This window comes from Condylostylus longicornis, unplaced genomic scaffold, assembly GCF_029603195.1.
Source record: "Condylostylus longicornis isolate FDR11 unplaced genomic scaffold, ASM2960319v2 ptg000017l, whole genome shotgun sequence".
In the NCBI taxonomy this organism is placed as follows: domain Eukaryota; kingdom Metazoa; phylum Arthropoda; class Insecta; order Diptera; family Dolichopodidae; genus Condylostylus; species Condylostylus longicornis.
In genome coordinates, this window is record NW_026577986.1 from 4,638,129 (window position 1) to 4,655,006 (window position 16,878).

Below are 16,878 nucleotides of genomic sequence, written 5' to 3' on the forward strand. Positions count from 1 at the left end.
TCACTCGAAATAATTGACTTACATTACAACGAAAAAATAAATTAAAAACAGAAAAAATCGAAAGAGAAAAACACAAAATCAAGAATTAATTAAAAATCAAAAAAAAAAAATGTATTCAATCTCAATCAGAGTAAAATTTGTTGTTGAGTAAAAAACTCTCCCTCTCAAGCTTTTCAACTAAATTTCGATCAGATCATACGTTTTTATTGAACTGTTTTTTGTGAACTGAGAATTTAAAGCTTAGCTGAAAACTATGTTTTATTTTTACAGCAATTTAAATTTTACTTGAAAATTATGTTATTGATAGATAATATTTTATTCTTGGGAATTGTGTTGAATATCGTTCTTTCGCAAAATGTTTTTCTCAGGTGATTTTTTCTATGATAGATCTAAAAATTGCTCAATATAAACTGGTTTAATATATAGTTAACAAACTACACAGTTATTAAGGAATTTTTGTCACCTTATTGTGCCTAGTAATGTTGCAATATTGAACGACCACTGAGACGCTGTTTTGACCATAAAGTCGCCTAGGGTATTCTCGAAGTTGGTGGGACAATGTTGTCACGAGGTGAGTGTTGGCCATAGTGTCACAGTTTTTACGCATCCGGCCATCATAACATTACTGGAAGTAAACGAACGGACGAGCTGGCTAGGTGTGGCTCAGCTGTGGATATTTCCGGAGCGGAACAGGTTTTTTTTCCCATCAATATAGTGAAAATAAATATAGGTAGAAAGCCTAGTCCACATGCGGGATGGCAAGAAAAATGTGGCCAACCATAGATTTTTTATTATTAAATTTATATTATTTTTGATTTTAAAAATTTTGAGTGATTGCAATTATTTTATTTGTATTAAAAAAATATTTCTATATAAACTATTAATATATTTTTTTTTCTATATTTTCAGAAAGAACCTTAATTTAAACCAAGTAAGTCTATATATATACATACATGTGTTTTAGTTTTTCTTAATGGAATTTGTATATAATCGTTAATTTTTACTATTTAAATTCTTGCTTTTGTTTTTTATACACATATATTTCTATTAACATATTTCAAAGAGTCTGCTTTATCAAAATATTCAAAATATTTTTTCTATAGTGTTTTTTTAAAATGTTTGCATGTCGATAATAATACTTATTTAATAACCAATATATATATATATATATATATGCAAAATTTTAATAATTAAAAAAAAAAATCTGTCTTGGCCATAAAGCTCGGAACAATAGCTCAAATAAAATTGTCTAAAGACTGAAAATAAAAAACAATCAATCACCTGTGAAACTAGCCCCCGATGGTTACTCTATATCGCATGATTCGGAAGTTATAAGTATTTTTTATATTAAGTTTTCGGAAGTTATAAGTGTTTTTCAACTGGCTATAGCTCGAAAACGAACATATCTATACTACCCCCTCTTCCCCAACTCTTCCGATCAATACAAATTTTTGCTGGAATTGATCAAGTAATAATCCCTGAAATTATATGTCATCTTATGCGAAATACCCGGCATATCAGTTATTACAGATACTATAATTTATTGCACAGTTCAACCTTCTAAGGGAAATCTCAAAAAATTTAATTATATTAACAGGAATCTAATTTGACTAATTTACTACTTTATCAAATCAAAAGTCTAAAAGGTATTTTATAAAATCCAAATCTTTTGCATTATATTGTATGGAAACGCTCTTTAACCTAGAGATAAGAATACATTCTATTGCAGTAGCTTTGCTCAAGAATATTGATTTTCATTTATAAAAAATATTGAAGAAAATTTAAATAAATTGTGGACCAATTTCTGTTATTGAAATTTATAATTTTATAACCGGACATTTCTTTAAAAATAATATAAATTAAATTTTTTATATATTAAGTTGTTGTAAATACCTAGATGATTAATAATAATCTTTAATTATTTTGCTTCTAAATATAAAACAGAATCATATTATTTGCTTTTTTACATTTCTTTAATTTTTTCATATTTAACTTTTATATTTCATTCTAATCTATAATTTATAATTTTTATACATTTTAACAATATTGAACAGAGCATTTAATAAAAAATCCACCTTATTCACTATTGTATTAACTTAATTTATTTCGATCGATAAGGTAGATTTTTATTAGATGTAATCAATAATATTTGTAAATATTTTACATACATATATATTATTGTTAAATATGTGGATACTGTGAAAACAAATAAAAACAATGTAGGAAAAATTTAAATAGTCTTGTATCCGAAAAATTGGACAAAATTTTCACAACAACTTCTCAATAAATTTTTTTATACTTTTAAAATTATAAAATTGTTATACCTATATATAATATTAAAATTTCAAAATAAAATTAAATATGGAAAGAGCAAATAGTGTTCCTTTAGAAATAATAAAATTTTCTTTAGCTATGTTAAAAAAAATTCCATAATTTACGTCTATGAAAAATAACAAAAATAAAATTTATTGGGGGCATAATGTTTGTAAGCTTCTTGCCAAATTTAAGAATAATCAATTGCATGTTATAATATATTCATAATTACCAATTAGTTAATATTCGAAAAATTTTTAAATTACCAATTTATCTCGATTTAAAAAAAAAAAATTATGCATTTTTACTGCTTTTTCGGATCTAATATAACAGTGCAATAATATGATGCATATTCTTGTATGTAGCTTAAATATTCAAAGTAATATTAATAAATAAAATATTAAATTTTTAAAATTTATTAATCCAGCTAATAAATCAAATGTTCAGATCTGAAAGTAATTCAAGAAATGGTTCAATTAATTCAATTTTAATCTTAGTAAAGTTACACTATTTGCCGACACTCTGTATTTTAGTAAATAATATTTCGTTCCTTTTCATATACACTTATTTTTAATAAAATGTTGTTCTTCTTCAGTTTTTTTATATATTTTGATCTTTATGAAATTTCATTATTTTTTTTTCTGATTTTATTCTATTTATGTATGTATATGTTATTTAATTTATTTATCCAATATATTTAAATAATTTAAAATAAATTTTAAAACAAAAATTACAAATTTTTACAAATTTCAATTAAATACCATTAAAATATAATTACAATACATAATACTAGGGCCATGTCATATTAATAGAGAATGAGAAGAGATTTCTTTACCAATTTCTGGTAATTGAGGTTTCCTTTTATTAAGAAATAGAAAGAATTTTTCAATAGATATGTGGAAATTAAGAAAAGAAATAAAAATGAAATTTATTAATGTGAGTTTCAAATATTTTTGTTCCTTTTAAACTCTATGCTCAAATTTATTTTGTTATTTTGTTAAAAATCCTTGACATTTTCTTTATTTTAAAAAAAAATCACCTTTCTTCATTATCAATAAATCTTATATAGAAATATTTTATAATCAATTCGTCCTTGTTATCCTATATTATAATAATATCCTTTTAGATAGTAAAAAAATTTATCGTATTATAATTTTTAACATAATTTATTAATGATTGAGAACAAAAGAAAACTTGACTGGTTGAATTGAAAAAAAGAAATATAAATAATAATTTGATTAGGTTTAAGGAATTTCAAGGTATTTCAGAAAGGTTTCTGTGTATATAATTTTAAAGGGAATTTTAAAAATCGTGATCAAAAGTAAATTTTTCCATATCCCATTAAATTTTTGTTTCCTGTGTTTTGGTTTTTGTTTTAACGTAGGTTTTTTGAAATGATAAAATGACAATGTAGTGCCAATTATTATAAATGACTATATAAACAAAAAATTTTAAAATTATTATAGCATAAAATCATAAGAACAAGCTTATAGCATAGTATAATAGTAATTATAGTGTGTCTGCATTTTCTACATAAAATAAAATTAACAAAAAATGTGAAGTATCTAATTATTATCTTTATCAAGAGTTATAGACAAATGATTGGAGTTTTTGAAATTCTAGAGGACAGAAGTAAAACCTCCAGCTTATAGTTTTCATTTACAAGAACAATTTTAAACAGGTGATACAATACATTTTAGAGTTAAAGGTGATATCAAAGAACAACACAGTATTGAACGGGTTTATTAAAATTTTATATTAAATATTTAACTAAGACATATTGTAGTTAGGGTCTTCCTATATATAAGTTTCCAAATACGAGTTATTTAAAATAATTTCATGTTTAAAGCTTCTACTTTGTTAAAACGAATTTCCCATTTAATATTACTGATTACAATTATTACCAAAGTCTTAAAACCCTAATATCCCGATATAAAAAATAATTACGATATACATACATACATATACATAAATATTTTTGCTCTGTTACATGAATGAACATTAATATGTGCTTTGCTATTTATAATTTTTATAATTTCTCTTGATGTGTTGAATTTATGTCGGCCAATATTGTTATCATCAAATATAAAATTTGTATTAACAATGAAAATGAAAAGAAAAACAAATTTATCGTTTTAGTTTGTAACAAATAATATACCGTTTTGTCGACAAAAAAAATTCTATATTTTTCATTGTGTTGTTATTTTGTTTTTTGTTTTTTGTTCTATAGATTTTAATCCTCTCTGAAACAAAATTTTGTGATGATTTTGGATGTAATCATTGAATCCTTAAAATATTTTGTTCATAAAAAGATAAGCTGAAATGCGTAATGTTCACAGAATATAAATTTTTGTTTGCGTAGATGAACACACACCCAAAATGCATATTATATAAGCTTCGTGTATAAATATAATGTTAATATTTAGCATGGTATATGTATTCGGGTTTTTGAATATAGAATTATGAATTTTAGTTTTAAAAATATAATAAGAATCTGGATGTAATATTAAAGCTATATTGAAGGTTTCATATTTTTTTGCTATCATTTCTTGCATATAGTTAGGCTTAATATATTTAAAGGAATTGGAAGTTGAAAACCTTCCATAATAATTTTACAAAATAATTTTACAAAATTAATTCCAGAAACCTGTAGGAATTATAAAATTTCTTATATTTTCCTATAGTTTCTTGAAAATACCCATAATATTTCATTATATGAAGCTTAAAATATGTGGATTCCAAAATGAGTTCTGTACTATATGACAAATTATAATTATGAATGTATGAAGTAGTTTATGTAATGCAATTAAAAATTTTTAATTAAATTTTTCTGTTCATCTTCTTATTCTCTTTACAAACTGATAATTTTTGCATTTTAATTATTCTTTTTGTTATATAACATAAATACGGCCTGATCATTTTGATTTTTCCATTTTTTAACAATGGTTTATTCTTGTATAATAAATTATAGGAGTTTTTCCTATTATTCCATTATTTTAATATATTAAGTATATAACATATGTTCCTTTGATTAAATGCACTTCATATATTCATTGTTTTATTATTAGAATGAGGACAAAGTATACACAATACACAATTATGACTAAATACGACTCATATTAAAAGTAAAAAAAATCCTATATGAATTTGCTAAGAAATTTTTGTATGTAGAGTAATAATTAGAATTTCGTTGTACCTTATTTTATATCTTTGAAATTTATTAAAAATTTTGATTACAGGTCTTGTTATATTCATTCTCTGAAAAATTAGGCTCTTTAATTCTATTTATCATTAACAGTACATGAAATTGTGGAACAAACAATTTTGAGTCTTACGGTAATTTAAGGAAAAAATAAAATTATTTCTGAAAATTTTTCTATTTCTGATGAACTCAGTTGAAAAGAAAACCTTAAAAACAAATTGTTAAAAATATAAAATAAACAAAAATATACAAACTTTTTTAAAAGAACAAAATAAATTATTTAAAAAAAAAAACCAATTTATTTAACATATTCACCCCTATAAATATGCAACTATTTTACTTTACAAACTATAATTATCTTCACTCTTGGAAATTCCCACTCGAATGATGTAATCGTAATTTTACTTTTTCTTTTCATTTATTTTTTTTCTCTTCATATTTATTGCTTGTTATTTTCTTTTTAATTTTTTGTTGTTCGTGATGTTTGTTCTCCCTCTTCTTCGTTGTTGTAAGTAAGGAAGTAAGAAAAAAAAGTTCAAGGATATTTTTGTATATTGTAATAAATTAAGTCATTAATTTAAATATATTTCCCTTTACACAGTTATCAATAATAAAATAAATTAATAGATTTTGCCGCTTGAAATTTCTAAACATTCTGAAGAAAAAATTTGGAAAATTTTTCTGTTATATTCTTCTTCATGAAAAAGAGCGCAATTTTGGTAGTAGATGAAAAGTTCCTCAAAATATGTCTTATAAAAAAATATCATACAAATTATTGAAAATCTGGAATAACTACAACGAATACTGTTAAACGAATCTATTATTCGTTAGAATATAACTTCAATATTATTTTATTGAAACGAATAATAGAGAATGTTTATATTGTTGTTTTCTCATTTCTGTTATTTATTTGACAATATTTTTCACTTCTTCTCTGTTTACCTTCTCATTTTTTTTAATTTACCTTCGCTCTCATTCTCACATTTTAATACCCTCACTTATATTTTCATATTTTAAAATGGAATGGTCGTAAATAATGAGAGAAACAAAGAAAAACAGAAAAAAAAAATACCAAATGGTCTTGCCAGAACACTGAAAAAAAATTATTTTATTTTAAAGAAGAAAAATTATAAAAATTTTTCTAATGCAATAAAAGAAAATAAAAAAAATTAATTAAATTAAAATTACAGAAAAAAGTTCTACACCGAAATTAATTTTTAACATTGTCCCAAAACTTATTCCATACTTGTAATTACTATGGAATATCGAAAGCTAAAAAAGTCTCGATTTTTTGCAAATAATATGTGATACACCTAGAAAACATGGACTTATAAGCTTTGGGAGAGTAACTATGAAATTATATGAAAAATGTTATACTTTATGTATCTGTTGGTCCATAGAGTTTGTAGTAGAAGAGATACCACCTCTTAAAATTAATGTTAGTTAATTAAATATTGAAAACACTTTTTTCAAACATAAAACAAATTAAATTATGTTTTTAGGTTCTCACTTGTCAATATTAGGCAAATTATAAAATTAACAATAACATAACAGATTATAATATTAACAGATGTACTTAAAACATTCACTATGTATGCAGAAAAATTTGTTCGGCGTAATTATTTTAAAAATAACGCAACATCGTAATATTTTCGAATAAATGGCAACACTTTCATGAAATAGACTTAGAAAACATAATGGAATAGAGAAAACAGTTGTTCTATAATTTATATATTCACTTTTGTCTATGTATATATGCATGTATAATTAAATATGCCATATCGAACCAATTTATGTATTATAATTTAAAAAAAAACAAAAACAAATTATATGCGTACAACAAATTAAACTGACCTAGGACATAAAAATCCATAAAAATTTTTTTTTTTGTTTTTTGTTATTATTTTTTTAATTTATGTTTCGATTATATTGTTATATGTTTATGTATATATTATGGTTTAAAGGTTGTATTTAAAATTTAGAGCAATTTAATAAATTTTTGTGTGTTTGTAATCATGTATATCACCTATTATAATCTCATAATATATAAAAAATAAGCTTAAATAAAATGATTTGCTATAAGTTTAGTGATAGAAGTGGGCTAATAAAATATTTGAGAGTTCATTCATCTTAAAACATTTTTTTAAAATTAGCATATGTTTGAGCGTGTATGTATATAAGGTAATAAAAAGTTATTTATTAAGATGATAAATTTTGAAATTTTTGTAAGAAATTTTATATTAATTTCAAAACTGAATTTTTTTTTTTTAATTTTGTTTAGAATTCAAAAGATTAATGACATTTTTTCCAATTTTCATAATATTTTGTTGATTAGCAATTGCGTTTGCAATTTTTCTTTGCTTAATTTTTTATTCCGGGTACAACAAATTTTTTCCCTAGAAATTTAAGAAACGGAGAATTTATTAATGACGACATTATGAAAAAAATTCAAATAATTCTAATATGAAATATAATAACATAAAATTGCATATATTCCCTTCCCGGTATGTGTTTTGGAAACTTATGGGGTGTTTTATTTCGCTGCTTGAAGAATTAGTTTACTTTTAAAATATGTGACAGTAATTATGATAAGAATGGAGTAATTTCTATTATTTGCGTCTGAAAAGATCTAAATTCAAGTATGTAAAGTATATAAAGTGTTTAGATATACGACACATTTTAGGGTTTATCGTATATTTACACAGTATACACAATGGTTCAGAAAGTTATACAACCTGGTATACAATTTATATACAGACTATAATATTAACAATGAAATAAATCAAAAATAGTGAAATTTTTGGATTTTTTACATTTTATAAGGAATAATTGAATTTAATGATTGGTATTCCGAAAGTACATAAAATACTAAATCAACGTGTGGATTTTGAGCCGCTTTAAGTCTTTCCAAAAATTATTTATTTGAAGCCCTACTTTCGGAACAGAAGTAATAAAGAAAAAAACTTGAACAAATAAAAATTTTGTGAAAATTCGATTTTAATCTCTGTAACTAGGAAATTTTTGCGATATAAAACCTAGTCTAGAACATGAGTTTATCTCATTTTTGACCCTCTTAATAATGGTATACTTTGTTGTATACCTTTCTAAATCACCTTATATAATTAATTTTTTTCGAAAATGTTATAAATTTTTTCGATTTAATTATTAATGTTGCTAATTATGTCCTTTTATTTACGTCAAAGATGCTAATTTTTTTAAATTAAAACAAAATATTGAAAATTTTTCAATAATTTTCATTTTCTGTATTAAGGCAGTATTCTATACTGTATAATATAGAAAAATGTACTTTATTAATGCAGAATTAACCTTATAAATGCCAATTACTGAGTTGTGTACCGATACGGTATTATTAGAATTCCAATATCAGGAAATTTTGGAAGATATACATAATATGGACGAGATTTAATTTGTTTAAATTTTATCATTACTTTTAAGATTAAAACTTATCAACTATTATTCATAACAAAGTTACATGCTAATAATTAGCATGTAACTTTGTTATGAATAATTATTAGAATTGCTAATAGGAAGGAAGTGTTAGTCATTAGAATTCAAAACAACTGAATTTCATGAAGATAACAACTAAAGACGGAAAATACTTAAAAAGAATTCTAATCACAGATATAGAGGAAATATTCATGAGTATAAAGAATCTATCGAATATTGTAACTTTTGAAATTTCATACCCTCAGAATTACTAGGAAGAATTTTTGAATATTAAATTTTTAAGTTTTTTTCTATTTATAATAGAAAAATTTCAGGCAATTATTATTGATGGTTAAAACTTTATTTTTTTTTTGTGTTTGTTTTTCTTTAATTCAGAATTAATTTTAGTAATTTATATAAAAGAAACAAAGAAAATAATGAAGTTCTTTTATAATAAAATTATTCTATGTCAAAAAAAAAAAAAAATAAAACAAACTAAATAAAATAAATTTTACAAATTAATTCAATATTTTGATATCATAAATTTCCCACATAATTATGCGGAGGCCATTATAAATTTCCATAATATCTACATTACTTTTACTTTATGCTTCACATAGGAAATTATCCCTAACTTTAATACATTTTATTGTTGTAAAATATAATATTATTGTAAATATATATATATATATATGTATAATAATATAATATAATAAATATATATGTATACATACAATTATTTTAGTGCGAAACAACACGCAATATTTCGCTATTTTATGTTTTAAATTTTTTTTTTTGTTTTTTATATTCTTTTATATTAACTTGTAAATGTATACGCCTGTTTTATAATCTTATATGAATATATACGCTTATACATACGCGTCGTATAATAAAAATTTCTATGAAAATCACAAATGACAGTCAATAATTTTATAACAATGATGTAGTAATAGAAAAGAATATAATATAAGATGTTCGTATAATATACGAGTTTTGTTACATTACAATTAATAGTAATTGTACGGAAGTTGGCAACAGTATAGCGACGCCGCCAATATTATTCATTATTTTTATTTTTATTGGTAAGTAAATATTAAAATGTATACGTTATTATATTATGTATGTTATGTACATGTATATATATGTATACTACTAACATACATGCTAAAACATTTTTATTTTTTTTTTTATGTAAAATATTCATATGCAGTCTCTGTACTTGTTGATTTGTTATCAATTATTAGAATATTAACGAGACCAAACTTAAATTTAGTTGAATAAGTTTATGAGTAAATCTTAAATGTAGTTAGGGCTATACATATTATACTGTATGTCGTTAATGTTTCTATATAAATTACAATAACAACATAAATATCATTGTCACAATAACGTACTCTTTTATCTCTTCTCTGAACCCCCCAAAATTAATAATTTCAATTCCAAATAATTTGTTTAATTTTGCCACCAATATGTACAAATTATATTTCGTATATATTTTGTGGCTAATATAAAATTTCATCATAAAAATTAATATTCTATTATTGTTGACTGTAGTACTAAAGCTACGATAAATATTTCTTAATTTTGTGAAATTCTTGTGGGGATAAAAAGTCACAAATTTTCTTATTCTGCTACGCTTTTTATCCAACTATATAATGAGATATAAGTATAAGGTTCTGTAAACGTAATGTCAAATTCTTTGACTTCCTTCTTTCACTTAATCATTAAGTTCTTGTATTAATTTGAATTTAGACGAAAAACTCTTTCAAAATTGAATACAAAATTGGTATTAACTTGCATTAGAGACCATTGCGGTACTTAAAAAACTGAAATAGGTTACAATTCAAACCTTCTCAGATGGGGCTTGTTCATTCAAATTACAAAAAATATTTTCTATAATTTTACAAGAATTCTTATTTATTTATTTTTTTTTTTTTCTAAAAATATTTTGGTTAATTTTTTCTCCAAAGAGAATTTGAAAAGAAGAAAAAAAGAAAACAACAGATTTCTTTCGGTTTATTTTCTTGGATTTTGTTATTGTTAAGTGCCCTAAAAATAGTTTTCTCCCCGGAAAAAAAAATTAATTTCTTGTAAGAAAGTTGTACATTATTCTATTATTGGTTTTTCTCTATATATACGAGTATATACACTTTATAAGGAAGCATCCAAAATAGTGCGGTTATAGCAATCTAATATCAAAAAATAATTTCAAGATTTCCATATCAACAAAATGTTGCAGTTATCTGTTTTCTTAGTATAATTGTGTATTATATTTTTCTGACAAGTTTGAAATTTTCAGTGAGTTACTATTAAAATATAAAGGGAACCTATCTATGATCACCAATGCAGTCATCAGTGAATTCTTAACTATTAATATGTAAACTTCTAGATTTTGTTGCTAATTTAAACTAATAAAGAACACTAAAATGAGGGTTGAAATTAAATTTAAATTTTTATGCTGAAATTTGCTGAAATTGAAAAATTTCGTAAAAATTTCAATTGGTTCATGTTCTATTCAGGCGAAATTGCGCAAATTCTATTCAATTCGGCTGCAAATTCAATTCTATATCGAAAACTTTTTAGTATTTATGCTAAAATTATATTAAGTCAATATAATTTTAGTATATTTACAATTAAAGTCGACATTTTCTCGAATTTATAGAAAAAAATTTCCAATGCATTATATAGGTTTGTGGATTAAAAGTGAATTTATCGGAAACTCTTAAAATACATAATGGAAAGAATTGCAAAACAAACTCTATATTGTAAGTTATTATTTCAGCTTTTTTTATGGTTATATAATTGAGATCCAATACAAGACAAACCAATAAAACAAGCTTGAATTTAAATGATTCCAAAAACCTTCCATTTCCTACTTTTCCCTACATTTCTACAATTTGTCTGCAATTTCTTCATACCTCTGTTGTCAACCAACTAGAAAGCAGTAGGTCGCTGATTTGACCTACACATTTCTTACTTTGATTGCGTTCCTTTAATCCACCTGTTCTGCAGTTGTATGAAGAAATTTTTTATTAGTTATTCTCATAAGTCTTATACTTTTTTATTTCGAAAAATTCCGCAACATAAGAAATATGCTTTATTAAATTTTATATTTGGTAATGAAAATATTAGATTTTCTATATTACGTTATACATAACCTTAATTAGATAATAAACTAGATAATAAACTCTTAATTAGGCACTCATTCATTTAATTCTTAATGAATCGGTAACCTTAATACAATAAAATAATAATATTAAAGAGTAAAAATGTGATTCTTCTACCCAATATTTTTAATACTTTTTTCTCTTTAAAGAGAAAATTTAGAAAACTCATGTGTTAAAGTTTTATTCTTTCTTTACTTTGTTCTCTTACACAGTATTGATTATCTATAAAAAACAAAAACAAAACAAAAAAGCAAGAACTTTTTTTTTTGTTTTGTGTTTTCACAACTCCAAAAAAAAAATCCAGAAAAGCAATAAAACAAACAAAAGAAAAGAAGAAGAAGAAAAAAAAATAATAAACAAGAGAAAAAAAATGAAAACTATGAATGGATGAAAAGATTTTGAATATCATAAAAATAATAGAAATGATAATAAAAGGACATTAATGGAGGGTAAAAATTTCTTTCGTTGTAAGAGTAACAACAAAAGGAATAAAACCAAAAAAAAAGGAGAAGGATAATAAAAAAAGAAGAAAAAGAAGAAAAATTCGATTATCTTGCACAGTAGTTTGTTCTTCTTTTTTTTTTTCTTCTTTTGTTCCCAATTTGTTTTTCTTTTTTTTGCATTTTCTGTAAATTATATAAATTTAAGGACGAAAGAATATTAGAGAAAATTTTTTTTTTATTCTTCTTTTATTTTGCTTTCATTTTTGCTTCAAATTCAATTTAAAGTAAACTTTAGAGAAGGAAGGATAAAGAAAAAAATTCCTATTTAGACAAAAAAAAAAAAAGTATACGAAATTTGGGGAAAAAGGATAAATTTTATTAAATAAATTCAAAATAATCCTTTGTTTTTTACATTGAGCTTGTATTTTATTATCAAAATAATGTACAAAAAAAAAAAAGAAAACAAAATTGTCCTTCGACTTTTCTTATATCGAAAATATTAGAGTGTACAATCTATACAAAATTTCTCTTTTCTTGTTTAAGAAAAGAGACGTAGAGCTGAGGGAAAAAGAGGACAAAATTGTTTTTTTTTTGACTAAAATATTTGCCAATTAGTTTTTTTTTTTTTGTAAAAATTGTAAAAAAAAAAATTTCCATATAGTAGCATAGCTTTTTCTTCAACAATTTAAAATAGAAAAAAAAAATGTGTTGGATTATACCCAAGGTTTTAACATTTAAGTATTTTCCTTTGTTACTTTTAATTTGTTTTAGGAATGTTAAAATTTAAATTTTATTGGCCATATAATACATTCTTGTATCCAATTTTTATCCGCATAAATAATTGATTACTTTTCTAATCTTTAAATAATTGAATTGGAAATTAAATTACTTTTCACATAGATATTGAAAATATTTAGAGGCACAAGTAATATTTTAGAAAAAAAAAAAAGAATTATTAATTGAATTACTTTTTGGGTTAAAAAATAATTTAAATTTGAATAAAACTTAGGGGTTCTAATATTGCATAACAATTACTTAAATATTTTACGAAGAACAGGGAACGTGTAGTATTTCCTGTTTGGAATGAAATTAGTTTGAGAATGAATATTGCTTTCATAGTATTCTGGGGTACAAACAAGAAAAACTCAACTTATTTAAGTACCTTACTTAAAAATTTTTCTATACAAATCATATTATTTGGAACTCTGTACACTAATACATTGAATAATATAATGGTACACAAAATGGATTCTCTTACATGAAGCCACCATTTATAACTAAAACTACTCCTTAGTAAAATTCGGATTTATTTTTTTTTTTCATGACGTTTTAAAATATTTGATTATGTTTCTCATATTCAACAATTTTATATTTTAAACTTATTTTTGTCATTTTGTAATAGTACAAATCCAGTAATAATATCCTTCATTCCCATTTAGCTACTTATATAAATGTTATATACTCTGTTCGAATAAAATCCCTAAACATCACAATTTCTACTCCCAAATTAAATTTTTAACTTACTTAATTGCTTGATCATAATGCTAAGTAAAATTTACGACGGTAGTGAAAATTCAGCAATAAAAATTTGGCAAAGAATACCTCTATTATTCCATTAGCTTAGTTAAATATACTTGGTTTACTTACCGGAAAATTACGCGTCATTTTAACATATTTTATATAAAAAGAAAATAGTATACTTATATCCAGCGTTACCATATTGATTTCATAGAAAATCTGGAAAATTTTGCCAAAAAAAATCTGAAAAATCTAGCAACATAGAAAAAAAAAACTAGAAGAAAATCTGATTTTCTAATTTTGACTTTCTTTCTATTAATGCTCTAAATAAAAAAAAAATAAATTATTTTCTTGGCTTACTATTTTCCAAATGAGGCTTACTTGAATTTTTTAACCAATTTCTCCATTTCACTTTTAGCTACTAGCACAAAATTACATTTAAAATGAAGTCTAATTTATGTGTCCATAATAAAATCAACCTTACTTCAAAAGCAATGTCAAAATATCAAAATCAGTATTCGGTTAGCCTAGTGAACAGTCGCTGTCTATCGGAATTCACAATAATTTAATTTATTATCCAGCTTCAAAAATTATAATTCATAAATAGAATTATTATGCAGCTTCAGTGTCACCTAGATGTCAATTGATTTAAAATTACGTAATTTTATATTGATTTTTGAAATACCGAGGATTACCGCTTGAGTAATAATCATTCACAACACGAGAAATTTAAAGTGATCACTTGGGAAATATCTGGCCAAATTAAAAAATCTGGCATTTTGGTACGAAATCTGCTCATCTATAGTAGACCTATGAAAAATCTGAAAAGTCAGATAAATCTGGCAATATCGGAACACTGCTTATAGCACTAAATATACATTTTCGTTATAGATGAAGTCAATATTGTTATTTAAATTCTTTCAATAGAAAACTTTTAAAAACAATAATTTTACTTAAACTTTATTCATTTTTAATTTTATGTTCTTATTTTAGATTATACAATGAAATCAGATTTTGAAAATTTTTTACTTCCCTTTCTAAAATACAAAACAAAAAAATCCTTTTTTTTTTTCTTTTACGTTTTACAGTATCCTTTTTAAATTGTTAAACCCTATTAAACTATTTTAAGGATAATGTATATTATTTTACTATTTAATACATATATTTACATACCTATGTACAAACTATATACTTGCATAATAGTGTAACTATATTTTTGATTTTAAAAATTTCTTATTTAAAATCAAATCAAAATTCAAAATAGCTTTAAATTAAGCAGAATAAAAATGCAATTTTTAACATATTCTCTTTTTTGTTTTTATCCTTATTAATATTATTTCTCATTTTATTTTTAACTAGTTTTGTGTTTATTTATGTTTTCTATTCAAATTTTTTTTTTTACTTAGGTATTTATTTTTTTTTCTCTTATTTTTTGTTTTGTATTATTTTGGGGGAAAAAAATATATATATTTATTACATCTCTTGTTTGCATGTGTACACCCTTATATATGTACATGTATATATACATACGTATGTAAATATGTAAACATGTATAGTTTTAATCTAAAAGTTTTATCTAACCATTAAACAAGATAATTACAAAATTTCTAATAAACAAACCAGCAAAACCCAACATTAAAAGTATAACGAGTGAACGAATGAGCGAATAAGCGAACGAACGAATGAACGAATAAATGAATGAATGTAAAACAAAAAATAAAAAAAAAAAACTAAATAAAACTTTACAAATTAGAAGTTTTTCCCAAGTTCGAATATTTTTATCTAAAATAGAAAGAGTGAGAATCAACAAAAAAAAAAAAAAACAGTAAAATATAAAAGAGAGAAAGAGCACCAGGAATGTAAAAAATAAGGAGAAGAGAAAATAAAAAAGTTTTCCCATTAAAATTTATTTTGTTTTGTTGCCTTTTGCTTTTTTTTTGCCTTATTTTTATTATGGTTGCTGTTTGTTATTGTTCTATTACTGTTTTATATGGAAAATGTTCTATTGCTGACCTAAATTTAATCTAGACCCTCGCTTTTTAAATGCTTTCATATAATGCAAAAAGTAAATTGAAACAAAAGTAAAAAAAAAAAACAAAAAAAAAAAGAAAAATGTAGGAAGTACAAAACAAAAAAAAATAAATTTAGCAGTCAAAAATTAGGAGGAAAAATAAAAATTGGAATAAAAATTTACTAAACTAAAATAATTTTTTTTCACTTCTCTTAATAAAAATGTAACACACAATATTATTATACACAGACAGCAATTTCAAAATTTTTAACTAGAATAAAAAAAAAATATTCGGTATTTTTCTTTTCTTTTTATATTTTCAAATTAATTGTAAGTTATTTGTGTCGTTATTTACAATCCTGAACTAAAAAAAAAACTGTTTTTTAATATTACAAATTAAATTTGATTGCATAGATTTTTGCATAACTTTAGGCAACAATTTGCAGAATTAAGCCGTATATGAAGCGTACGAAAGGATATTGTGTAAGTTATTTAAGAATGTTTTAGAGTATAGTGTTTACCATCGTCTTGTCAACTCCAATAGGGTTAATCAGAAAAAAAAGTGATTGAACTAAACTTTTAAGTAACTTTAATTACGTATCCCAAGATAACGCTCTCCTAATCTGGGTGCTAGGAATTTGTAAAGGTATCGTTGCATAAATAATTTGTTCACTGTTCGATAAATAACATAATAATATGAGCTATATCACAAAAATTTTATTTTATGAGCTGTGTTATGTATATTATGTATTCTAATAGCTCATGGTATGAATGAGC

The 16,878-nt window shown here is 23.1% G+C and overlaps 1 long non-coding RNA gene across 1 annotated transcript in view; it reads left to right on the forward strand.

Moving 5' to 3' along the window:
- The first annotated feature begins 907 nt into the window (after window positions 1-907).
- The window catches only part of LOC129606115 (uncharacterized), a 131,323-nt gene continuing 115,352 nt past the window's right edge, over window positions 908-16,878 (forward strand). Inside the window, exon 1 of the long non-coding RNA XR_008696748.1 lies at window positions 908-931. This is a non-coding gene — a long non-coding RNA (uncharacterized LOC129606115). The remainder of the gene's footprint in view (window positions 932-16,878) is intronic.